This window comes from Tyto alba, unplaced genomic scaffold (assembly GCF_018691265.1).
Source record: "Tyto alba isolate M040663 unplaced genomic scaffold, T.alba_DEE_v4.0 Super-Scaffold_22, whole genome shotgun sequence".
NCBI lineage: Eukaryota > Metazoa > Chordata > Aves > Strigiformes > Tytonidae > Tyto > Tyto alba.
Window position 1 is genome coordinate 771,521 of NW_024881296.1, and position 6,185 is coordinate 777,705.

Sequence of the window (6,185 nt, forward strand, 5' to 3'; positions counted from 1 at the left end):
CTCAGTGAGGCTGTGGGGCCTCTGTCCTGGGAGATGCAAACCTTGGCCCTGAGCAACCTGATCTAGCAGGGGTTGGAGGAGGGACCTGCAGCGGTCCCAGCTCCACAGGTCCTTGCTGGCCTCTGTTCTGCAGATCAGGAAAAATCCACCGTCTATTGGTGGAGAAATCGGGGAAGTTATAAGCACTCCTTTAGTCTTGTTCTTAACCAACACGTTTGTTTTTTCATTGCCAGGTTCACCATGCCCCAGTGCATGTCCTTTCTTTCTGCAGGTCTAGCATTTAAGACCTAATTACTTGACAGCCAAACATCTCTTTATGCTCCACTTGCCTGGTGGAGCAAGAGAGGACTGGGTAACCCTCTATTGCCCCTCACCTCCAGCTGCTGGTCAGTCACCGAGATCCTCCTGAGATGTTTCACCAAACCCACGGGAGGAGTCACCAACAGGGCTAGCCCAGAGGACTAGGACTTTGATTAAAGTTTCTGTGCTGACCTCATTAAGCCAATGGGACCAAACAGGGCCCTAGATGTTCATCATTAGAAAGGACAAGCTGTAGGTTGTCACGATGGGCTACCACGGCTAAAAAAAAAAAAAAAACACTCAATATTTAGGGGACCTGCAAGGCCACTGCGACCCCATGGACACAGTTGCGTTGCCCCATGGGGTGTCATGCCCAGCCTTGGACAGTGCTCCTTGCTGGACCTCCTGTGCTCCCGGAGCAGGTCTGCTGGTGCAGAGGCAGAAACTACAGCTGACAAGTGTGGACTCAGGGCGAGGAGGTTGCTGTCTCCTCTGCTCCTCCCCATCCTGATACTTGAAGGGATCACGACACCTCTATTTTGCGTACCTGTTGCATCTCTCTCACCGGCATGGAAACACCAACAGCCTGGTCTTGGCGCCTCTTTGACAGAGCCTCCTCACCCTCCCTGCTTCGCCTACAACCCCAGAGCAGAACGTTTTGATGTTCGCATCCCCAACCAACCTCAGTGGGGCATCATCAGAGAGACTCACCGTCCAGTGGCTCGGCCCCGTCCTTTGCCGACACAAAGAATTACTATCGCCTCCAGACCCACGTCAGACCCCGCAGCGCCAGCATGACGTCCCCATGCCAAGGTCCACCGTGCCCTGGGTTGCCGGGGACCAGCCAGACCGTAAGCGCAGGCGCCGGGAAGCGGGCGAGCACACGGATGTCCAACCACAGCCACCCTGCCTGAACGAGGTCCTGGGTCCAGCCTTGAGCGCGCCGGGGAAAACCGGGAAGGCTGTTCCCCCCCGCTGCAACCTAATGAGCTGTTTTCCTCCCATCTCTCCAGCATTTGGCTTCCAGCCCCGAAAGGAAGAGCACCGCACCAAGAATTCCTGTGGCCGTGTCCAACACCTGATTTGCCCGTAATTACAACGGTGGGAAGAGGCCCAGGGGAAAATGTGAAAGGGCGACGACCGCGTGGTGGTAAGGACAAGACTCGTCCGCTGTTTGCCATAAGGGCCTGTCCCAAAGGCTTTATTTCCTGTGGAAAATCAACAGAAAGACTTCCAGAGATGTCCGTGGAGAAGCCGCTCGTGGGACAGGAGCCTTCCCCTCCGCCACGCCGACATCTCCAGACCAGAAAGGGCTTTGTTACCCCAAGCGAAGCCCCCTCGGCAGCCTCACGCCGGGACTGACGTGCGTGCCCGCGACAAGGCGCCAGGCGATTGCAAAATTACTGCAAGAAAGGAGTTTAAAATAGATGCTGGATTATTCCGGAGCTTTTGTCCAGCCTATTTGTGGACAAAATAACCCCCCATTCCCTTGTGACCCCTGAGCACCCCAGCCATTCCCACCACCACAGAACCAAACCCCCCAGGAGACCCTGCCCTCGCTGCCTCTGTTGTGTTCCCCGTTTGCTACGTTACAAAAATGCTATTCAAGAGTGAGCAGGAGTGCCTGAAACCTCCAGACCGTCCCCACTGAGGTTGAGGGGATTTTTAGGTGCAACAGGGCTTGTTTCTGATCCACTGGCTTTTAGCTGTTGCCCCAAAGATGTGCTGCATGCCCTTGCTTTAAACTTGTAACAGAAAGAGAGGAGGCCATCAAATTAAAAAAAAAAAAATTGATTTTATTTTTGCTATTTTATTTATTTCATTTTACTTTATTTTATTTTTTTATCTATTTTATTTTAAAAATTTTATTTCAATTTATGATAATTTATTTACTTTAATTTTTAAATTAAAAAAAAAAATAACAAGCAGTTTGCCTAGCTTACGGGGGTTTCCCCCCCTGCACCCTGCTCACACAGCCCTTGCTCAACTTCACCTGGCTCAGTGCTGGAGCAGCCTTACGCTGCTGGCCATAGAGCGTGGATTTTTATACCATTTTAAACGCTTGGGGAAAATTTCAGAAGAATGTAGTTGCAGGTTTCTACGCTCCATGTTGGAGTCCTGGGGTATCATGGACTGGTGCCCGAGAGGCATGTTTTTTAATGATGCGATTTGAAAGCTTTGATCTGTTTGGGGCTATTAAATTGGTTAATGCAATGCTTTACGTCCTCCCGGGCTTATGCCTGAGCTCGTATTGTTTTAACTCGGCTGCTTGCCAGCCAGCAGAGGCAGGTCGAAGGGGAAACTGGAGGGGGACCAATGGTGCTCACTGATGAGGCTCTTCTCGTTTATGAAATATTGCAAATGGGTGTTGGTCACAGGAAACGAGTATCCAGAGCAACCCGGGAATCTGTCAGGCGGGTGTTTGCACTCGCTGGACAAACAGGAGTTGGTGGAGCTCAGACACAGTGTGCCCCACACGCCCCAGCCACGGGGGCCGAGAGGTTGATTTGTACTATTTCCCAGCAACTCGCTGTCTCTTACTGCCAAAAACCTAATTAAAAAAAACAAAAAACAAAAAACAAAAAACCAAACAATATATAATTATAGATGTTCTATATATTATATATATATTACATAAATATATAACAATTTGAATATATAAATATGTAATATCTTAAAAGCTATCAGATATATAAAATATACATAACTATATATAGTAATATATACTTATAGGATAGACATATATATATATTTATGTTTACATAAAAATATATATACACGCAACTTTGGGGATCCATGTGTGTAGCATGTCTGCTTTGCTGGATGCCCGGATGCATCTCCTGGGATTACATATCTATAATATAAATACACATGTAGAAATCCAAGAATTTTGATTTCATTCTTGGATTGAATTAAATTCTTGGATTTATACATGTGTATTTATGTACATATATACAATTGATACATATATAAAAATTAGAGGTGTAGTTATATACATATATGCAATTTATACATGTATATAAGTTCTTGGATTTACAGATGCATTTATATTATGGATAAATATATAAATGTATAGAATATGGAAACTTATATCACATGTATTGAATGTATATATTTTTTTATATACACACACATACATGTCCAGGAATAACAAACAGTGCTTTTACTATGTGCGAGACCCAGGGGCAACAAAACTGGAAGTAGACCATTTCAGAGGAAGGGCAGACCTGTCAAATTACAAAAAAAATATTAAGTGCTGCAACCTTCACCCTATTTTCCCAGTCTAGGGTGCACACCAGGCCCTGCGAGGGCAACCAAGACTTTCTCTTGGTGGTGCCAAGCCCGCAGGCTGTTTCTGCTCTACCCTTATGCCCCTGCTCTGAAATGGTCGGGGGGGTCATGAGGAGAAGGGCTTGGCGTGATGGAGAAGGGGTCCCCCCCTGCCCTGCCCTGCCTGACAGGACTGTGGATGCTGCTTCACCTTGCAGGGAAAAAAAGAAACTTGGCTGGGACATCACCTTTCAGCTTAATGGAGAAATGGCCGTAAAGCATCTGCATTACTATTTATATTATTTGGAGAACAAAACACAACAAAAAAGTAGTGTTTTTTTTTTTTTTCCTATTATTCCCTAGTCAGTAAATGAAAATGTTTACACCTTGACTTTCCAAGTGCCTCCTGGCCACATTTCCCTGGCATTTGTGCTGTGTTTTTTTCCCCCATAAACACCCAGATTTCCATTATCTGCTGATCCTGCTCAGCTTGGGTGAGTCAGTTGATTGTCAATAAATGAAGTGGCTGAAAAACAGATAGAGGATAGGGGGAAAATGAATGTCCTCAGTGGGAAATTTAATAGGGAGAGTTAAGGAAGAAATGAGATGAAAGGATGATGCTGGCTACCCAGAAGGGCTTTTTCACCTCCCCTTGCCACTGTTTTCTTGCATGTCAGAAACGAGCCCACCCGAAAGGTGACTGTCCCAGACAAAAACCACTGGCACTGAGCTATAAGTGGGATGGGAAGAAGGGCTGGAGTAAGGAGAGGATGGGACCAGCTTTTTTGGCAGCATCTAGCATCAGTGTTGGCTTCTCAGTTGATGAAACCAAGGGAAATCGCTATGACTGTATTTATTTTTTTTATTTATGAGGTATAAAAAGCAGGCGGCCGTTTGGGTTTGGTGCCTTTTTCCCACTGTTGCTTACTCTTATGTTCACGATGTGGTCCAGCCCAATGTTCCTGGAAGATGCTAGCCTCCCTGGGCGAGATGGTCACGTCGGGCACGGGTGGAGCAAAAGCTTATTTTTTCATTCGGGCCATTTCAGTCTCCTGTTGTCAGTGTTTCTACGGCTACTTAACCTGAAATGTTGGCGTGGATGGATGGGCTGCCAGAACGTCGCTCCCTGCGCAACCCCAGTTGGTGTTTTTGGATGCAGCGGCATCAGGAGGTTGTTTTCACCAGCTTGCACACATCCTGTGAGAAATACCTCCCCCTCATTTTAATCCAGCTCTTGGGCAATTACATTTTTTCAAATAAGGCCAGGGACATGTGCTGCCCAGCCTCTCCTCTGTCTGTCCTCCGGCCAACGCTCGCCGAAGGAGTCCGGAGGAATTGCTGAGGGTGGAGAGAATGACAGACCTTATCAGCCCCGACAGCTTCATTTCCTTCATCTTCCTAAAAAGACGTTGTCAGAGCTCTGAGTACTCATAGTTTTACCAAAATTTGCTGGTTTTGTTTTAGTTGATTCTGGTTACCTCCATCATAAGCAATGCAGTGGCCTGACTGACACCATCGGTGCTCAGTCTTGGCTTTTCCCTTATTTCCATAAAAGTCAGTGAAGGAGGGAAGGTTTTCTCCTGGTTTCAGAGCGGTGAGACAGGTCACTAGAATTAGCTTTATTGCAGGCAGATAAAAAGTTATTCCTGTCTATTACCCTCTAAGTTATGCCTGTAATTATGCTGTAAAAGGATGGCTGTAAAAAAGCTGTTCCGGTACTATCTGCAGATCACCTAGCTTGCGTTTTTGGCTTGCAGGTCTTGGATGTGGGATTGTGGCAGCGCTGAGCTGAAGAAATGGAGCACAGGGTTTAAATCAAAGCAGTGTAATTAACAGTGCGAACACAGGAGTGGGGCTGCTCTTGCATTTAAGATAACAGCAAGCTCCCGTCAACGTCTGGGGAGAAGGATCAGGACTTTGTTGAACTCCTGGAAGGAGACTCAGACTTTTCTGCTGGTGGATCCAAGGTTGAAGAGGAGCATCTCCCCCGATGTGGAGAAGGCAGCGTGCAGCGAGCTGGCAGTACGAACCGCAAAGGGATGCCGCCTGGGCAAGTGGGTCAGGATATAAAATTCATGGAGCGTTTTAGATCTTTGCATTTTGGGGTTTAAGCCTGAGAGGCCGAAACAGGTGGATCCAGATGGGACCCCAAAATGAACTGACTGGTTTACGCTGGGTTGCCTGTTTTTCCCTGGACTCTATGGGAAAAAGAAAGGGGGTACTGAGGAGTGTTTATGGTGGGAAGGGGCTTTTTAGTCACAATTGGTTGTCAACACCTTAAAGGGGGAAGCCCAGCTACTGCTGGGGACTGTGTTCAATCAATGAGGGAAATATTAAAGAAAGAGGGAAAATACAGCAGAGCTCAGTGGTGATGCTCTGTCCTTGGCAGGGACTTGCTTGCTAAAGACACCCCACCAACACCAAATGCTGGGGGGGGCAGCCAGGGCTGAAAGGCCTTTCAGCCACGAGTGGAGGTGCTTAAAATTCACGATAAAAACCCTGATAAATCGGAAATATCGCAGGCACCCAACACCAAGTTTCCCATCATCTTGGCTTCCAGCCCCGCGTTCCGCAGCTCCCAACCCTCCAGCCGCGGCTGTCGCGACAGAAGATGG